Source organism: Oncorhynchus kisutch, linkage group LG29 (genome assembly GCF_002021735.2).
Source record: "Oncorhynchus kisutch isolate 150728-3 linkage group LG29, Okis_V2, whole genome shotgun sequence".
NCBI lineage: Eukaryota > Metazoa > Chordata > Actinopteri > Salmoniformes > Salmonidae > Oncorhynchus > Oncorhynchus kisutch.
Genome location: NC_034202.2, coordinates 562,601 through 582,805, shown reverse-complemented (window position 1 = coordinate 582,805; position 20,205 = coordinate 562,601). Strand labels below are relative to the sequence as shown.

The following is a 20,205-nucleotide window of genomic DNA, read 5'->3' as shown; positions in this document are numbered from 1 at the left end:
CATTCTGTCAGTTGCAGACATAACAGCTTGTAATTTGTTGCACAATTTTAAATTGATTTGTGAGATTTCCTCATAACTTCCATTTATTGAATTCAAGTGCGTCTTTACTGTAAAGCGTGACAGTAAACGTTTTTATTGTTTTATAAATGATTAATTAATAATGATTATGCTTCTTATGTAGGCTATTTATATATTATAATTATTCAAACGCATATCCCAATTCCATGACCAGATCATTTAAGGTCTGAAATGCTCCATATCTAACCCAGTATAACTTTTTGTGTAAACTATAAAGGAAAAAGTGATACTTTTCACTGCCTATTTACAGATGTGCCACAGCAGCACTAGGTTGCACTAGCAATAGGTTGTCGGGGAGTAAGATATTTAAATATCATTACCTATTTACAGATGTGCCACAGCAGCACTAGGTTGCACTAGCAATAGGTTGTCGGGGAGTAAGATATTTAAATATCATTACCTATTTACAGATGTGCCACAGCAGCACTAGGTTGCACTAGCAATAGGTTGTCGGGGAGTAAGATATTTAAATATCATTACCTATTTACAGATGTGCCACAGCAGCACTAGGTTGCACTAGCAATAGGTTGTCGGGGAGTAAGATATTTAAATATCATTACCTATTTACAGATGTGCCACAGCAGCACTAGGTTGCACTAGAAATAGGTTGTCGGGGAGTAAGATATTTAAATATCATTACCTATTTACAGATGTGCCACAGCAGCACTAGGTTGCACTAGCAATAGGTTGTCGGGGAGTAAGATATTTAAATATCATTACCTATTTACAGATGTGCCACAGCAGCACTAGGTTGCACTAGCAATAGGTTGTCGGGGAGTAAGATATTTAAATATCATTACCTATTTACAGATGTGCCACAGCAGCACTAGGTTGCACTAGCAATAGGTTGTCGGGGAGTAAGATATTTAAATATCATTACCTATTTACAGATGTGCCACAGCAGCACTAGGTTGCACTAGCAATAGGTTGTCGGGGAGTAAGATATTTAAATATCATTACCTATTTACAGATGTGCCACAGCAGCACTAGGTTGCACTAGCAATAGGTTGTCGGGGAGTAAGATATTTAAATATCATTACCTATTTACAGATGTGCCACAGCAGCACTAGGTTGCACTAGCAATAGGTTGTCGGGGAGTAAGATATTTAAATATCATTACCTATTTACAGATGTGCCACAGCAGCACTAGGTTGCACTAGCAATAGGTTGTCGGGGAGTAAGATATTTAAATATCATTACCTATTTACAGATGTGCCACAGCAGCACTAGGTTGCACTAGCAATAGGTTGTCGGGGAGTAAGATATTTAAATATCATTACCTATTTACAGATGTGCCACAGCAGCACTAGGTTGCACTAGCAATAGGTTGTCGGGGAGTAAGATATTTAAATATCATTACCTATTTACAGATGTGCCACAGCAGCACTAGGTTGCACTAGCAATAGGTTGTCGGGGAGTAAGATATTTAAATATCATTACCTATTTACAGATGTGCCACAGCAGCACTAGGTTGCACTAGCAATAGGTTGTCGGGGAGTAAGATATTTAAATATCATTACCTATTTACAGATGTGCCACAGCAGCACTAGGTTGCACTAGCAATAGGTTGTCGGGGAGTAAGATATTTAAATATCATTACCTATTTACAGATGTGCCACAGCAGCACTAGGTTGCACTAGCAATAGGTTGTCGGGGAGTAAGATATTTAAATATCTTTACCTATTTACAGATGTGCCACAGCAGCACTAGGTTGCACTAGCAATAGGTTGTCGGGGAGTAAGATATTTAAATATCATTACCTATTTACAGATGTGCCACAGCAGCACTAGGTTGCACTAGCAATAGGTTGTCGGGGAGTAAGATATTTAAATATCATTACCTATTTACAGATGTGCCACAGCAGCACTAGGTTGCACTAGCAATAGGTTGTCGGGGAGTAAGATATTTAAATATCATTACCTATTTACAGATGTGCCACAGCAGCACTAGGTTGCACTAGAAATAGGTTGTCGGGGAGTAAGATATTTAAATATCATTACCTATTTACAGATGTGCCACAGCAGCACTAGGTTGCACTAGCAATAGGTTGTCGGGGAGTAAGATATTTAAATATCATTACCTATTTACAGATGTGCCACAGCAGCACTAGGTTGCACTAGCAATAGGTTGTCGGGGAGTAAGATATTTAAATGTCATTACCTATTTACAGATGTGCCACAGCAGCACTAGGTTGCACTAGCAATAGGTTGTCGGGGAGTAAGATATTTAAATATCATTACCTATTTACAGATGTGCCACAGCAGCACTAGGTTGCACTAGCAATAGGTTGTCGGGGAGTAAGATATTTAAATATCATTACCTATTTACAGATGTGCCACAGCAGCACTAGGTTGCACTAGCAATAGGTTGTCGGGGAGTAAGATATTTAAATATCATTACCTATTTACAGATGTGCCACAGCAGCACTAGGTTGCACTAGCAATAGGTTGTCGGGGAGTAAGATATTTAAATATCATTACCTATTTACAGATGTGCCACAGCAGCACTAGGTTGCACTAGCAATAGGTTGTCGGGGAGTAAGATATTTAAATATCATTACCTATTTACAGATGTGCCACAGCAGCACTAGGTTGCACTAGCAATAGGTTGTCGGGGAGTAAGATATTTAAATATCTTTACCTATTTACAGATGTGCCACAGCAGCACTAGGTTGCACTAGCAATAGGTTGTCGGGGAGTAAGATATTTAAATATCATTACCTATTTACAGATGTGCCACAGCAGCACTAGGTTGCACTAGCAATAGGTTGTCGGGGAGTAAGATATTTAAATATCATTACCTATTTACAGATGTGCCACAGCAGCACTAGGTTGCACTAGCAATAGGTTGTCGGGGAGTAAGATATTTAAATATCATTACCTATTTACAGATGTGCCACAGCAGCACTAGGTTGCACTAGCAATAGGTTGTCGGGGAGTAAGATATTTAAATATCATTACCTATTTACAGATGTGCCACAGCAGCACTAGGTTGCACTAGCAATAGGTTGTCGGGGAGTAAGATATTTAAATATCATTACCTATTTACAGATGTGCCACAGCAGCACTAGGTTGCACTAGCAATAGGTTGTCGGGGAGTAAGATATTTAAATATCATTACCTATTTACAGATGTGCCACAGCAGCACTAGGTTGCACTAGCAATAGGTTGTCGGGGAGTAAGATATTTAAATATCATTACCTATTTACAGATGTGCCACAGCAGCACTAGGTTGCACTAGCAATAGGTTGTCGGGGAGTAAGATATTTAAATATCATTACCTATTTACAGATGTGCCACAGCAGCACTAGGTTGCACTAGCAATAGGTTGTCGGGGAGTAAGATATTTAAATATCATTACCTATTTACAGATGTGCCACAGCAGCACTAGGTTGCACTAGCAATAGGTTGTCGGGGAGTAAGATATTTAAATATCATTACCTATTTACAGATGTGCCACAGCAGCACTAGGTTGCACTAGCAATAGGTTGTCGGGGAGTAAGATATTTAAATATCATTACCTATTTACAGATGTGCCACAGCAGCACTAGGTTGCACTAGAAATAGGTTGTCGGGGAGTAAGATATTTAAATATCATTACCTATTTACAGATGTGCCACAGCAGCACTAGGTTGCACTAGCAATAGGTTGTCGGGGAGTAACATATTTAAATGTCATTACCTATTTACAGATGTGCCACAGCAGCACTAGGTTGCACTAGCAATAGGTTGTCGGGGAGTAAGATATTTAAATGTCATTACCTATTTACAGATGTGCCACAGCAGCACTAGGTTGCACTAGCAATAGGTTGTCGGGGAGTAAGATATTTAAATATCATTACCTATTTACAGATGTGCCACAGCAGCACTAGGTTGCACTAGCAATAGGTTGTCGGGGAGTAAGATATTTAAATATCTTTACCTATTTACAGATGTGCCACAGCAGCACTAGGTTGCACTAGCAATAGGTTGTCGGGGAGTAAGATATTTAAATATCATTACCTATTTACAGATGTGCCACAGCAGCACTAGGTTGCACTAGCAATAGGTTGTCGGGGAGTAAGATATTTAAATATCATTACCTATTTACAGATGTGCCACAGCAGCACTAGGTTGCACTAGCAATAGGTTGTCGGGGAGTAAGATATTTAAATATCATTACCTATTTACAGATGTGCCACAGCAGCACTAGGTTGCACTAGCAATAGGTTGTCGGGGAGTAAGATATTTAAATATCATTACCTATTTACAGATGTGCCACAGCAGCACTAGGTTGCACTAGCAATAGGTTGTCGGGGAGTAAGATATTTAAATGTCATTACCTATTTACAGATGTGCCACAGCAGCACTAGGTTGCACTAGCAATAGGTTGTCGGGGAGTAAGATATTTAAATGTCATTACCTATTTACAGATGTGCCACAGCAGCACTAGGTTGCACTAGCAATAGGTTGTCGGGGAGTAAGATATTTAAATGTCATTACCTATTTACAGATGTGCCACAGCAGCACTAGGTTGCACTAGCAATAGGTTGTCGGGGAGTAAGATATTTAAATATCATTACCTATTTACAGATGTGCCACAGCAGCACTAGGTTGCACTAGCAATAGGTTGTCGGGGAGTAAGATATTTAAATATCTTTACCTATTTACAGATGTGCCACAGCAGCACTAGGTTGCACTAGCAATAGGTTGTCGGGGAGTAAGATATTTAAATATCATTACCTATTTACAGATGTGCCACAGCAGCACTAGGTTGCACTAGCAATAGGTTGTCGGGGAGTAAGATATTTAAATATCATTACCTATTTACAGATGTGCCACAGCAGCACTAGGTTGCACTAGCAATAGGTTGTCGGGGAGTAAGATATTTAAATATCATTACCTATTTACAGATGTGCCACAGCAGCACTAGGTTGCACTAGCAATAGGTTGTCGGGGAGTAAGATATTTAAATATCATTACCTATTTACAGATGTGCCACAGCAGCACTAGGTTGCACTAGCAATAGGTTGTCGGGGAGTAAGATATTTAAATATCATTACCTATTTACAGATGTGCCACAGCAGCACTAGGTTGCACTAGCAATAGGTTGTCGGGGAGTAAGATATTTAAATATCATTACCTATTTACAGATGTGCCACAGCAGCACTAGGTTGCACTAGCAATAGGTTGTCGGGGAGTAAGATATTTAAATATCATTACCTATTTACAGATGTGCCACAGCAGCACTAGGTTGCACTAGCAATAGGTTGTCGGGGAGTAAGATATTTAAATATCATTACCTATTTACAGATGTGCCACAGCAGCACTAGGTTGCACTAGCAATAGGTTGTCAGGGAGTAAGATATTTAAATATCATTACCTATTTACAGATGTGCCACAGCAGCACTAGGTTGCACTAGCAATAGGTTGTCGGGGAGTAAGATATTTAAATATCATTACCTATTTACAGATGTGCCACAGCAGCACTAGGTTGCACTAGCAATAGGTTGTCGGGGAGTAAGATATTTAAATATCATTACCTATTTACAGATGTGCCACAGCAGCACTAGGTTGCACTAGAAATAGGTTGTCGGGGAGTAAGATATTTAAATATCATTACCTATTTACAGATGTGCCACAGCAGCACTAGGTTGCACTAGCAATAGGTTGTCGGGGAGTAACATATTTAAATGTCATTACCTATTTACAGATGTGCCACAGCAGCACTAGGTTGCACTAGCAATAGGTTGTCGGGGAGTAAGATATTTAAATGTCATTACCTATTTACAGATGTGCCACAGCAGCACTAGGTTGCACTAGCAATAGGTTGTCGGGGAGTAAGATATTTAAATGTCATTACCTATTTACAGATGTGCCACAGCAGCACTAGGTTGCACTAGCAATAGGTTGTCGGGGAGTAAGATATTTAAATGTCATTACCTATTTACAGATGTGCCACAGCAGCACTAGGTTGCACTAGCAATAGGTTGTCGGGGAGTAAGATATTTAAATATCATTACCTATTTACAGATGTGCCACAGCAGCACTAGGTTGCACTAGCAATAGGTTGTCGGGGAGTAAGATATTTAAATATCATTACCTATTTACAGATGTGCCACAGCAGCACTAGGTTGCACTAGCAATAGGTTGTCGGGGAGTAAGATATTTAAATATCATTACCTATTTACAGATGTGCCACAGCAGCACTAGGTTGCACTAGCAATAGGTTGTCGGGGAGTAAGATATTTAAATGTCATTACCTATTTACAGATGTGCCACAGCAGCACTAGGTTGCACTAGCAATAGGTTGTCGGGAAGTAAGATATTTAAATGTCATTACCTATTTACAGATGTGCCACAGCAGCACTAGGTTGCACTAGCAATAGGTTGTCGGGGAGTAAGATATTTAAATGTCATTACCTATTTACAGATGTGCCACAGCAGCACTAGGTTGCACTAGCAATAGGTTGTCGGGGAGTAAGCTATTTAAATATCATTACCTATTTACAGATGTGCCACAGCAGCACTAGGTTGCACTAGCAATAGGTTGTCGGGGAGTAAGCTATTTAAATATCATTACCTATTTACAGATGTGCCACAGAAGCACTAGGTTGCACTAGCAATAGGTTGTCGGGGAGTAAGATATTTAAATATCATTACCTATTTACAGATGTGCCACAGCAGCACTAGGTTGCACTAGCAATAGGTTGTCGGGGAGTAAGCTATTTAAATATCATTACCTATTTACAGATGTGCCACAGCAGCACTAGGTTACACTAGCAATAGGTTGTCGGGGAGTAAGATATTTAAATATCATTACCTATTTACAGATGTGCCACAGCAGCACTAGGTTGCACTAGCAATAGGTTGTCGGGGAGTAAGATATTTAAATATCATTACCTATTTACAGATGTGCCACAGCAGCACTAGGTTGCACTAGCAATAGGTTGTCGGGGAGTAAGATATTTAAATATCATTACCTATTTACAGATGTGCCACAGCAGCACTAGGTTGCACTAGCAATAGGTTGTCGGGGAGTAAGATATTTAAATATCATTAACTATTTACAGATGTGCCACAGCAGCACTAGGTTGCACTAGCAATAGGTTGTCGGGGAGTAAGATATTTAAATATCATTACCTATTTACAGATGTGCCACAGCAGCACTAGGTTGCACTAGCAATAGGTTGTCGGGGAGTAAGATATTTAAATATCATTACCTATTTACAGATGTGCCACAGCAGCACTAGGTTGCACTAGCAATAGGTTGTCGGGGAGTAAGATATTTAAATGTCATTACCTATTTACAGATGTGCCACAGCAGCACTAGGTTGCACTAGCAATAGGTTGTCGGGGAGTAAGATATTTAAATGTCATTACCTATTTACAGATGTGCCACAGCAGCACTAGGTTGCACTAGCAATAGGTTGTCGGGGAGTAAGATATTTAAATGTCATTACCTATTTACAGATGTGCCACAGCAGCACTAGGTTGCACTAGCAATAGGTTGTCGGGGAGTAAGCTATTTAAATATCATTACCTATTTACAGATGTGCCACAGCAGCACTAGGTTGCACTAGCAATAGGTTGTCGGGGAGTAAGATATTTAAATATCATTACCTATTTACAGATGTGCCACAGCAGCACTAGGTTGCACTAGCAATAGGTTGTCGGGGAGTAAGATATTTAAATATCATTACCTATTTACAGATGTGCCACAGCAGCACTAGGTTGCACTAGCAATAGGTTGTCGGGGAGTAAGATATTTAAATATCATTACCTATTTACAGATGTGCCACAGCAGCACTAGGTTGCACTAGCAATAGGTTGTCGGGGAGTAAGATATTTAAATATCATTACCTATTTACAGATGTGCCACAGCAGCACTAGGTTGCACTAGCAATAGGTTGTCGGGGAGTAAGATATTTAAATATCATTAACTATTTACAGATGTGCCACAGCAGCACTAGGTTGCACTAGCAATAGGTTGTCGGGGAGTAAGATATTTAAATATCATTACCTATTTACAGATGTGCCACAGCAGCACTAGGTTGCACTAGCAATAGGTTGTCGGGGAGTAAGATATTTAAATATCATTACCTATTTACAGATGTGCCACAGCAGCACTAGGTTGCACTAGCAATAGGTTGTCGGGGAGTAAGATATTTAAATATCATTACCTATTTACAGATGTGCCACAGCAGCACTAGGTTGCACTAGCAATAGGTTGTCGGGGAGTAAGATATTTAAATATCATTACCTATTTACAGATGTGCCACAGCAGCACTAGGTTGCACTAGCAATAGGTTGTCGGGGAGTAAGATATTTAAATATCATTACCTATTTACAGATGTGCCACAGCAGCACTAGGTTGCACTAGCAATAGGTTGTCGGGGAGTAAGATATTTAAATATCATTACCTATTTGCAGATGTGCCACAGCAGCACTAGGTTGCACTAGCAATAGGTTGTCGGGGAGTAACATATTTAAATGTCATTACCTATTTACAGATGTGCCACAGCAGCACTAGGTTGCACTAGCAATAGGTTGTCGGGGAGTAAGATATTTAAATGTCATTACCTATTTACAGATGTGCCACAGCAGCACTAGGTTGCACTAGCAATAGGTTGTCGGGGAGTAAGATATTTAAATGTCATTACCTATTTACAGATGTGCCACAGCAGCACTAGGTTGCACTAGCAATAGGTTGTCGGGGAGTAAGATATTTAAATATCATTACCTATTTACAGATGTGCCACAGCAGCACTAGGTTGCACTAGCAATAGGTTGTCGGGGAGTAAGATATTTAAATATCATTACCTATTTACAGATGTGCCACAGCAGCACTAGGTTGCACTAGCAATAGGTTGTCGGGGAGTAAGATATTTAAATATCATTACCTATTTACAGATGTGCCACAGCAGCACTAGGTTGCACTAGAAATAGGTTGTCGGGGAGTAAGATATTTAAATATCATTACCTATTTACAGATGTGCCACAGCAGCACTAGGTTGCACTAGCAATAGGTTGTCGGGGAGTAACATATTTAAATGTCATTACCTATTTACAGATGTGCCACAGCAGCACTAGGTTGCACTAGCAATAGGTTGTCGGGGAGTAAGATATTTAAATGTCATTACCTATTTACAGATGTGCCACAGCAGCACTAGGTTGCACTAGCAATAGGTTGTCGGGGAGTAAGATATTTAAATGTCATTACCTATTTACAGATGTGCCACAGCAGCACTAGGTTGCACTAGCAATAGGTTGTCGGGGAGTAAGATATTTAAATGTCATTACCTATTTACAGATGTGCCACAGCAGCACTAGGTTGCACTAGCAATAGGTTGTCGGGGAGTAAGATATTTAAATATCATTACCTATTTACAGATGTGCCACAGCAGCACTAGGTTGCACTAGCAATAGGTTGTCGGGGAGTAAGATATTTAAATATCATTACCTATTTACAGATGTGCCACAGCAGCACTAGGTTGCACTAGCAATAGGTTGTCGGGGAGTAAGATATTTAAATATCATTACCTATTTACAGATGTGCCACAGCAGCACTAGGTTGCACTAGCAATAGGTTGTCGGGGAGTAAGATATTTAAATGTCATTACCTATTTACAGATGTGCCACAGCAGCACTAGGTTGCACTAGCAATAGGTTGTCGGGAAGTAAGATATTTAAATGTCATTACCTATTTACAGATGTGCCACAGCAGCACTAGGTTGCACTAGCAATAGGTTGTCGGGGAGTAAGATATTTAAATGTCATTACCTATTTACAGATGTGCCACAGCAGCACTAGGTTGCACTAGCAATAGGTTGTCGGGGAGTAAGCTATTTAAATATCATTACCTATTTACAGATGTGCCACAGCAGCACTAGGTTGCACTAGCAATAGGTTGTCGGGGAGTAAGCTATTTAAATATCATTACCTATTTACAGATGTGCCACAGCAGCACTAGGTTGCACTAGCAATAGGTTGTCGGGGAGTAAGATATTTAAATATCATTACCTATTTACAGATGTGCCACAGCAGCACTAGGTTGCACTAGCAATAGGTTGTCGGGGAGTAAGCTATTTAAATATCATTACCTATTTACAGATGTGCCACAGCAGCACTAGGTTACACTAGCAATAGGTTGTCGGGGAGTAAGATATTTAAATATCATTACCTATTTACAGATGTGCCACAGCAGCACTAGGTTGCACTAGCAATAGGTTGTCGGGGAGTAAGATATTTAAATATCATTACCTATTTACAGATGTGCCACAGCAGCACTAGGTTGCACTAGCAATAGGTTGTCGGGGAGTAAGATATTTAAATATCATTACCTATTTACAGATGTGCCACAGCAGCACTAGGTTGCACTAGCAATAGGTTGTCGGGGAGTAAGATATTTAAATATCATTAACTATTTACAGATGTGCCACAGCAGCACTAGGTTGCACTAGCAATAGGTTGTCGGGGAGTAAGATATTTAAATATCATTACCTATTTACAGATGTGCCACAGCAGCACTAGGTTGCACTAGCAATAGGTTGTCGGGGAGTAAGATATTTAAATATCATTACCTATTTACAGATGTGCCACAGCAGCACTAGGTTGCACTAGCAATAGGTTGTCGGGGAGTAAGATATTTAAATGTCATTACCTATTTACAGATGTGCCACAGCAGCACTAGGTTGCACTAGCAATAGGTTGTCGGGGAGTAAGATATTTAAATGTCATTACCTATTTACAGATGTGCCACAGCAGCACTAGGTTGCACTAGCAATAGGTTGTCGGGGAGTAAGATATTTAAATGTCATTACCTATTTACAGATGTGCCACAGCAGCACTAGGTTGCACTAGCAATAGGTTGTCGGGGAGTAAGCTATTTAAATATCATTACCTATTTACAGATGTGCCACAGCAGCACTAGGTTGCACTAGCAATAGGTTGTCGGGGAGTAAGATATTTAAATATCATTACCTATTTACAGATGTGCCACAGCAGCACTAGGTTGCACTAGCAATAGGTTGTCGGGGAGTAAGATATTTAAATATCATTACCTATTTACAGATGTGCCACAGCAGCACTAGGTTGCACTAGCAATAGGTTGTCGGGGAGTAAGATATTTAAATATCATTACCTATTTACAGATGTGCCACAGCAGCACTAGGTTGCACTAGCAATAGGTTGTCGGGGAGTAAGATATTTAAATATCATTACCTATTTACAGATGTGCCACAGCAGCACTAGGTTGCACTAGCAATAGGTTGTCGGGGAGTAAGATATTTAAATATCATTAACTATTTACAGATGTGCCACAGCAGCACTAGGTTGCACTAGCAATAGGTTGTCGGGGAGTAAGATATTTAAATATCATTACCTATTTACAGATGTGCCACAGCAGCACTAGGTTGCACTAGCAATAGGTTGTCGGGGAGTAAGATATTTAAATATCATTACCTATTTACAGATGTGCCACAGCAGCACTAGGTTGCACTAGCAATAGGTTGTCGGGGAGTAAGATATTTAAATATCATTACCTATTTACAGATGTGCCACAGCAGCACTAGGTTGCACTAGCAATAGGTTGTCGGGGAGTAAGATATTTAAATATCATTACCTATTTACAGATGTGCCACAGCAGCACTAGGTTGCACTAGCAATAGGTTGTCGGGGAGTAAGATATTTAAATATCATTACCTATTTACAGATGTGCCACAGCAGCACTAGGTTGCACTAGCAATAGGTTGTCGGGGAGTAAGATATTTAAATATCATTACCTATTTGCAGATGTGCCACAGCAGCACTAGGTTGCACTAGCAATAGGTTGTCGGGGAGTAACATATTTAAATGTCATTACCTATTTACAGATGTGCCACAGCAGCACTAGGTTGCACTAGCAATAGGTTGTCGGGGAGTAAGATATTTAAATGTCATTACCTATTTACAGATGTGCCACAGCAGCACTAGGTTGCACTAGCAATAGGTTGTCGGGGAGTAAGATATTTAAATGTCATTACCTATTTACAGATGTGCCACAGCAGCACTAGGTTGCACTAGCAATAGGTTGTCGGGGAGTAAGATATTTAAATATCATTACCTATTTACAGATGTGCCACAGCAGCACTAGGTTGCACTAGCAATAGGTTGTCGGGGAGTAAGATATTTAAATATCATTACACTGAGAACGTAGGTGAAAAGCTTTGTCTTATTTATAAACATTTTGGATTTAATTCATTTATGTATGACAAACTCATATTTATAGCAGGTCACCTGCTTCAAGCCGGTATTCCAATTCTACTGTTGATCCTTTGCTATGCAATGTTCTAACATTAAAATAAATGTACACACACACTAAAATATATCTCTCGAAAACAATGTGACCTGTCATAAGAATGTTACTAATTTACTCCTTGTTTTGTAATGGTTGCCATAAAAAAAGAGTCAGCTTCTAGGTGTTTATTTCTGTGAGTAGTGTTTAACAATCAGCAGCTTAGTGTCAGTTATGGTTCCCGGTTAATTTACAGGGCATGCAGGTGTTTAGGCTCACTGAAAATGTAAATTCTGTGTACCTTTACAGAATGAAGAGCCTCGGTTAATGAGTGATATATAGTGCATAGATCATTGAACATAATCACATGAGAAAGACGAGTCGCCTTGGATGAATGACAGCTTTTTAGAAAATCAAGATTGTGAGACGACAATTTGTTGCAACATGAGACGTTGGCTTTTGGAACTGTGCATATAATAAAAGATGAATAGGATGTTGAAAGCTAAAGAAATGGATGGAAAGAGAGCTGGATTCCATTGTGGCGTTTCTTGTCCGGGATAATGGGCCAAGGCAAAACATCAGTATCCCCTCACCGCACAAATGTAGAATTCCAACAAACAACTGAACCCCATTCACCGAGACCCACTACTGGACCGCAGAGGCCCAAACCTTTTCTGACACAATCGTTTCCAGGTTGACCTTTAGTCCTCTCTCCGCTGATCCTTTAGAAACAACACAATGAAATATACAGAACATTTGGACATTTCTGTATTATTACAAATGAACACAACAGCATTCATAATTGTAAGCAGCATACAGAAATGTTGGTCATTTCACTAACCACGTTTCCATCCACAGTTTTTATGCGAGTTAAGTCATGCTGTATAAAAAAACAACAGCAGCTGTGATGGAAACAGGAAGATTCGGTACAATTTTATTAATGCTGACAGATAATTTGTTTGTTCGACAAGGTGGGATCTTTTTGTCTGTAAAATTATTTGTGTGATGGTGGTGGAAACGCCTTTGTGTGCAAATATTGACATAATTTACATCATATCGAAGTAAATTTGGAGTCACCCGATGATATGGTGTGTGGTCCTCCCACTACAACTCGGGAACCATGCAGTTTATTAGGCAACAAATGAAATAAGTTACGATGAACTTCACAGGGTGGTGAAAGTGCATTGTGATGGGCTTGATGCTCCTTTCCAATAAATATCGAGGGTCTTAGTCTGGTGATATGATGATCGATGCTTGACTGCTATTTGACAAATGCAGTGCCTCTAGAAAGTATTAATACCCTTTACTTATTCTACATTTTGTTGTTTACAGCCTGAATTCAAAATGGATGACATTTCTCACCCATTGCTACACATAATAATACCCAATAATGACGAAGTAAAGACACATTTTTTGAGATTTTAGCACATTTTTTTGAAAATGAAATACAGAAATGTCTCATTTACATAAGTATTCACACCCCTGAGTCAATACACGTTAGAATCACCTTTGGTAATGATTACATCTGTGAGTCTTTCTGGCTAAGTCTCTTAAGCGCTTTGCACACCTGGATTGTAACAGCCCAAGGAGTGCCCAGCTGTTAAATGCTTCTGGTACAAAGTTAGACAATTAATTTTGAAGTGCATGAATGTAAATATTCAATGCTTTGCTTCTACTACTTTACTTAACGTTGGTGGCTCCTTGAATCTCTCAATCAATCATAGATTGAGCCCAGGACAAATATACTTGACTCTAAAGAATAATCTAATTTAAAGCCTAACACGTACAAATAAACTATCTATACTGAACAAAAATATAATCGCAACATGTGAAGTGTTGGTCCCATGTTTCATGAGCAGAAATAAAACATACCAGAAATGTTCCATACGTGCAAAAAGCTTTTTCTCAAATTTTGTGCACAAATTTGTTTACATCCCTGTTAGTGAGAATTTATCCTTTTGCCAAGATAATCCATCCACCTGACAGGTGTAGCATTTCAAGAAGCTGCTTAAACAGCATGATTATTACACAGGTGCACCTTGTGCTGGGGACAAAAGACCACTCTAAAATGTGCTGTTTTGTCACAATGCCGCAGATGTCTCAAGTTTTGAGGAGTGCAATTGGCATTCTCTGTTGCCAGAGAATTGAATGTTAATTTCACTACCATAAGCCGCCTCCAACGTAATTTTTTTGAGAATTTGGCAGTACTTCCAACCGGCCTCACAACCGCATGATTTATGTGTGTAACCACGCCAGCCCAGGACATCCACATCTGGCTTCTTCACCTGCAGAATTATCTGATATATGCCACCTGAAGAGTAATTCTGTCTGTAATAAAGCGCTTTTGTGGGGAAAAACTCATTCTGATTGGCTGGGCCTGGCTCCCAAGTGGGTTTGGCCTATGCCCTCCCAGGCCCACCAATGGCTGCGCCTTTGCCCAGTCATGTGAAATACATAGATTCAGTCCTAATGAATTCATTTCAATTGACTGATTTCCTTAAATGAACTGTAACTCAATAACATGTTGAAATTGTGCATAGCATTTACACTGAGTGTACAAAATATGAAGATCACCTTCGTAATATTTAGTTGCAACCCCCCCCCCCCCCCCGACTCCAATACTTTCCACAGTGACTCCAATACTTTCCACAGTTGTGTCAAGTTGGCTGGATGTCCCTTGGGTGGTGGACGATTCTTGATGAACACGGAAAACTGTTGAGCGTGAGAACTAGCAGCATTGCAGTTCTTGACATACTCAAACCGGTGCACCTGGCACCTACTACCATACCCCGTACAAAGGGACTTAAATATTGTGTCTTGCCCATTCACCCTCTGAATGGCACACTTACGCAATCTGTGTCTCAAGGCTTAAAAATCATTATTTAACCTGTCTCCTCCCATTCATCTACACTGATTTGAAGTGGATTTAACAAGTGACATCAATAAGGGTTAATAGCTTTCACCTGGATTCACTGGTCAGTCTATGTCATGCAGTGGTGGAAAAAGTTCTCAATTCTAATACTTGAGTAAAAGTAAAGATACCTTAATAGAAAATGACTCATGTAAAAGTGAAGGTCCCCCAGTAAAATACTAATGTAATTGTTAAAATATACTGAAGTATCAAAAGTAAAAGTACAAATAATTGAAAATTCATTCTTTATGAATGTAGTGAAGTAAAAGTTGTCAAAAATATAGATAGTAAAGTAGAGACACCAAAAAACGACTTGAGTAAAAATACTTTAAAATACTACTTAAGTACTTTATAACACTGATGTCATGGAAAGAGCAGGTGTTCTTAATGTGTTGTACACTCAGTGGGAATACTGTATATACTTCAGAAAGTATTCATACCCCTTGACCTAATCCACATTTGGTTGTGTTACAGCCTGAGACCCAAATGGATTCAATATTATTTTTGTCTCACCCATCTCTACACAATAGCTCATAATGACAAAGTGAAAAATATTTGTTAAAATTTTTGCAAATGTATTAAATGAAATAAAGAAATATCTTATTTACATAGGTATTCACCTCCCTGAATCAATACTTTGTAACGGCATTTTTGGCAGTGATCACAGCTGTGAGTCTTTCTGGGTAAGTCTCTAAGAGCTTTCCACACCTCGATTGTGCAACATTAGCACATTATTATTTTCAAAATCATTCTAGCTTTGTCAAATTGGTTGTTGATCATTGCTAGACAACCATTTTCAGGTCTTGTCATAGATTTTCAAGTAGATTGAAGTCAAAACTGTAACTGTATGACTGAACCAGGTTTATCTGTAGGATTTTACCTGTGCTTAGCTCCATTCCATTCATGATTTATCCTGAAACTCCCCAGTCCTTAACAACTACAGTCATGGCCAAAAGTTTTGAGAATGACACAAATATTAATTTTCACAAAGTCTGCTGCCTCAGTTTGTATGATGGAAATTTGCATATACTCCAGAATGTTATGAAGAGTGATCAAATTAATTGCAAAGTCCCTCTGAATCCCCCAAAAAACATTTCCACTGCATTTCAGCCCTGACATAAAAGGACCAGCTGACATCATGTCAGTGATTCTCTTGTTAACACAGGTGTGAGTGTTGACGAGGACAAGGCTGGAGATCACTCTGTCATGCTGATTGAGTTCGAATAACAGACTGGAAGCTTCAAAAGGAGGGTGGTGCTTGGATTCATTGTTCTTCCTCTGTCAACCATGGTTACCTGCAAGGAAACGCGTGCCGTCATCATTGCTTTGCACAAAAAGGGCTTCACAGGCAAGGATATTGCTGCCAGTAAGATTGCACCTAAATCAACTATTTATCAGATCATCAAGAACTTCAAGGAGACAGGTTCAATTGTTGTGAAGAAGGCTTCAGTGCACCCAAGGAAGTCCAGCAAGCGCCAGGACCATCTCCTAAAGTTGATTCAGCTGCGGGATCGGTGCACCACCAGTACAGAGCTTGCTCAGGAATGGCAGCAGGCAGGTGTGAGTGCATCTGTACGCACAGTGAGGCGAAGACTTCTGGAGGATGGCCTGGTGTCAAGAAGGGCAGCAAAGAAGCCACTTCTCTCCAGGAAAAACATCAGGGACAGACTGATATTCTGCAAAAGGTACAGGGATTGGACTGCTGAGGACTGGGGTAAAGTCATTTTCTCTGATGAATCCCCTTTCCGATTGTTTGGAGCATCTGGAAAAAAGCTTGTCCGGAGAAGACAAGGTGAGCGCTACCATCAGTCCTGTGCCATACCATCAGTAAAGCATCCTGAGACCATTCATGTGTGGGGTTGCTTCTCAGCCAAGGGAGTGGGCTCACTCACAATTTTGCCTAAGAACACAGCCATGAATAAAGAATGGTACCACATCCTCCGAGAGCAACTTCTCCCAACCATCCAGGAACAGTTTGGTGACGAACAATGCCTCTTCCAGCATGATGGAGCACCTTGCCATAAGGCAAAAGTGATAACTAACTGGCTCAGGGAACAAAACATCGATATTTTGGGTCCATGGCCAGGATACTTGGGCGGGTGGACAAATAAAACCCCACAAATTCTGACCAACTCCAAGCATTGATTATGCATGAATGGGCTGCCATCAGTCAGGATGTGGCCCAGAAGTTAATTGACAACATGCCAGGGCGGATTACAGAGGTCTTGAAAAAGAAGGGTCAACACTGAAATATTGACTCTTTGCATCAACTTCATGTAATTGTCAATAAAAGCCTTTGACACTTATGAAATGCTTGTAATTATACTTCAGTATTCCATAGTAACATCTGACAAAAATATCTAAAGACAAAGCAGCAAACCTTGTGGAAATTAACATCTGTGTCATTCTCCAAACTTTTGGCCACGACGGTAGAAGCATACCCATGACATGATGCAGTCACCATTATGCTTGGAAATATAGAGAGTGGTAGGTACTCAGTAATGTGTTGTACAGAAACATAACACTTTATATTCAGGACAAAAAGTTAATTGTTTTGTCAAATGTTTTGCATTATTGCTTTAGATTTCATGTTTTGCATTCTAATAAGAGGTTCCCTTCTTTTCACTCTCTCAATTAGGTTAGGATTGTGGAGTAACTACAATGTTGATCCACCTCAGTTTTCTCCTATCACAACTATTAAAGTCTGTAACGGATTTAGAGTCACCATTGGCCTCATGGTGAAATCCCTGAGTGGTTTCCTTCCTCTCAGCGAACTGAGTTAGGAAAGACGCCTGTATATTTGTAGTGACTGGGTGTATTGTTACACCATCAAAAGTGTAATTAATAACTTCACCATGCTCAAATGGATATTCATTGTCTTTTTTCTTGTTTTTAAAATTCATGAATAGGTTCCCTTCTTTCATTAACCCGTGCTGTAAGTCAAGGAGCAAGGACAAGGTCAATGATTAATCAAAGCTCTGGATGTTCCAAAGTCATGAAATGTTGTGGATGTTAGGCCTCAGTTTGGCTGAAGATCGAATGCATTACAACAAAAAATGGAGACCCTATTTTTATATACACTCTGTTCAAAAGTTTTAGAACACCTACTCATTCAAGGGTTTTTCTTTATTTTTTAAAACTATTTTATACATTGTAAAATAATACTGAAGACATCAGAACTATGAAGTAACACATATGGAATCATGGAGTAACCAAAAAAGTGTTAACCTCTGGGATATGTGGGACCTGGCCAATAGCCAGGGAAAATGAAGAGCGCCAAATTCAAATAAATGACTATAAAAATCAAACTTTCATTAAATCACACATGCAAGATAGCAAATTAAAACTGCACTTGTTGTGAATCCAGCCAACATGTCAAATTTCAAAAAGGCTTTTCGGCTAAAGCAAACGATGCTGTTATCTGAGGATAGCACCTCCGTAAGCAAAGAGAGAGAAGCATATTTTACCCTGCAGGCACGACACAAAACGCAGAAATAAAAATATAATTCATGCCTTACCTTTGATGAGCTTCTTTTGTTGGCACTCCAATATGTCCCATAAACATCACAAATGGTCCTTTTGTTCGATTTAATTCCGTCGATATATATCCAATATGTCCATTTATTTGGCGCGTTTGATCGAAAAAAACACCGGTTCTAACTTGCGCAACATGACTCCAAAATAACTCAAGAGTTACCTGTAAACTTTGCCAAAACATTCCAAACTACTTTTGTAATACAACTGTAGGTATTTTTTTAACGTAAATAATCGATAAAATTGAAGACGGGATGATCTGTGTTCAATACAGGAGGAAAACAAACTAGCTAGCTTTCTGGTCATGCGCCTCTAACAGTCCACTTCAAGTGACCCTCGTTCAAGATGGCCGTACTTCTTCATTACACAAAGTAAAAACCTTAACCAATTCCTAAAGATTGTTGACATCCAGTGGAAGCGATAGGAACTGCAAGAAGGTCCCTTAGAAATCTGGATTCCCAATGAAATCCCCCCCCCCCCCCCTAAAATCTGAATGGTTTGTCCTCAGGGTTTTGCCTGCAAAATAAGTTATGTTATACTCACAGACATGATTCAAACAATTTTAGAAACTTCAGAGTGTTTTCTATCCAAATCACATAAGCATATATTATCTTCTGGGGATGATTAGCAGGCAGTTGAATTTGGGCATGCATTTCATCCGGTTGTGAAAATACTGCACCCCTGTCACCAAGAAGTTTATATTTGAGATTCTTCAACCTTTGTCTTGATGACAGCTTTGCACACTCTTTGGCATTTTCTCAACCAGCTTCTTGAGGTAGTCCCCTGGACTGCATTTCAATTAAAAGTTAATTTGTGTAATTTCCTTCCTTCTTTAATACAATTGAGCCAATCAGTTGTGTTGTTTACATGATAGGGGTGGTATACAGAAGATAGCCCTATTTGGTAAAAGACCAAGTCCATATTATGGCAAGAAAAGCTTAAATAAGCAAAGAGAAACGACAGGCCATCATTACTTTAAGACATGAAGGTCAGTCAATCTGTAAAATTTCAAAAACCTTGAAAGCTTCTTCAAGTGCAGTTGCAGAAACCATCAAGCGCTATGATGAAACTGGCTCTCATGAGGATCGCCACAGGAAAGGAAGACCCAGAGTTACCTCTGCTGCAGAGGATTTCATTAGAGTTTACTGCGCCTTCGATTTCAGCCCCAAAAATACTTCAAGGAGTTCAAGTACAAGCAGCACAGTAATGAAATCATCAACATGTGTTGATCACATCTTTACTAATGCTGCAGAAATTTGCTTTAAAGCAGTATCCAAATCCATAGGTTGTAGTGATCACAATATAATAGCCATATCTAGGAAAACCAACGTTCCAAAGGCTGAGAGAGGTCATAAGAGGTCATACAATAAGTTTTGTAGTGATTCATATGTTGATGATGTAAATAATATTTGCTGGTCTGTGGTGTATAAT

General features: G+C 39.5%; 1 protein-coding gene across 2 annotated transcripts in view; it reads left to right on the top strand.

Moving 5' to 3' along the window:
• Positions 1–20,205, top strand: part of LOC109875910 (mitogen-activated protein kinase kinase kinase 1-like) — a 224,540-nt gene that overhangs the window by 569 nt on the left and 203,766 nt on the right. The window lies entirely within an intron of this gene.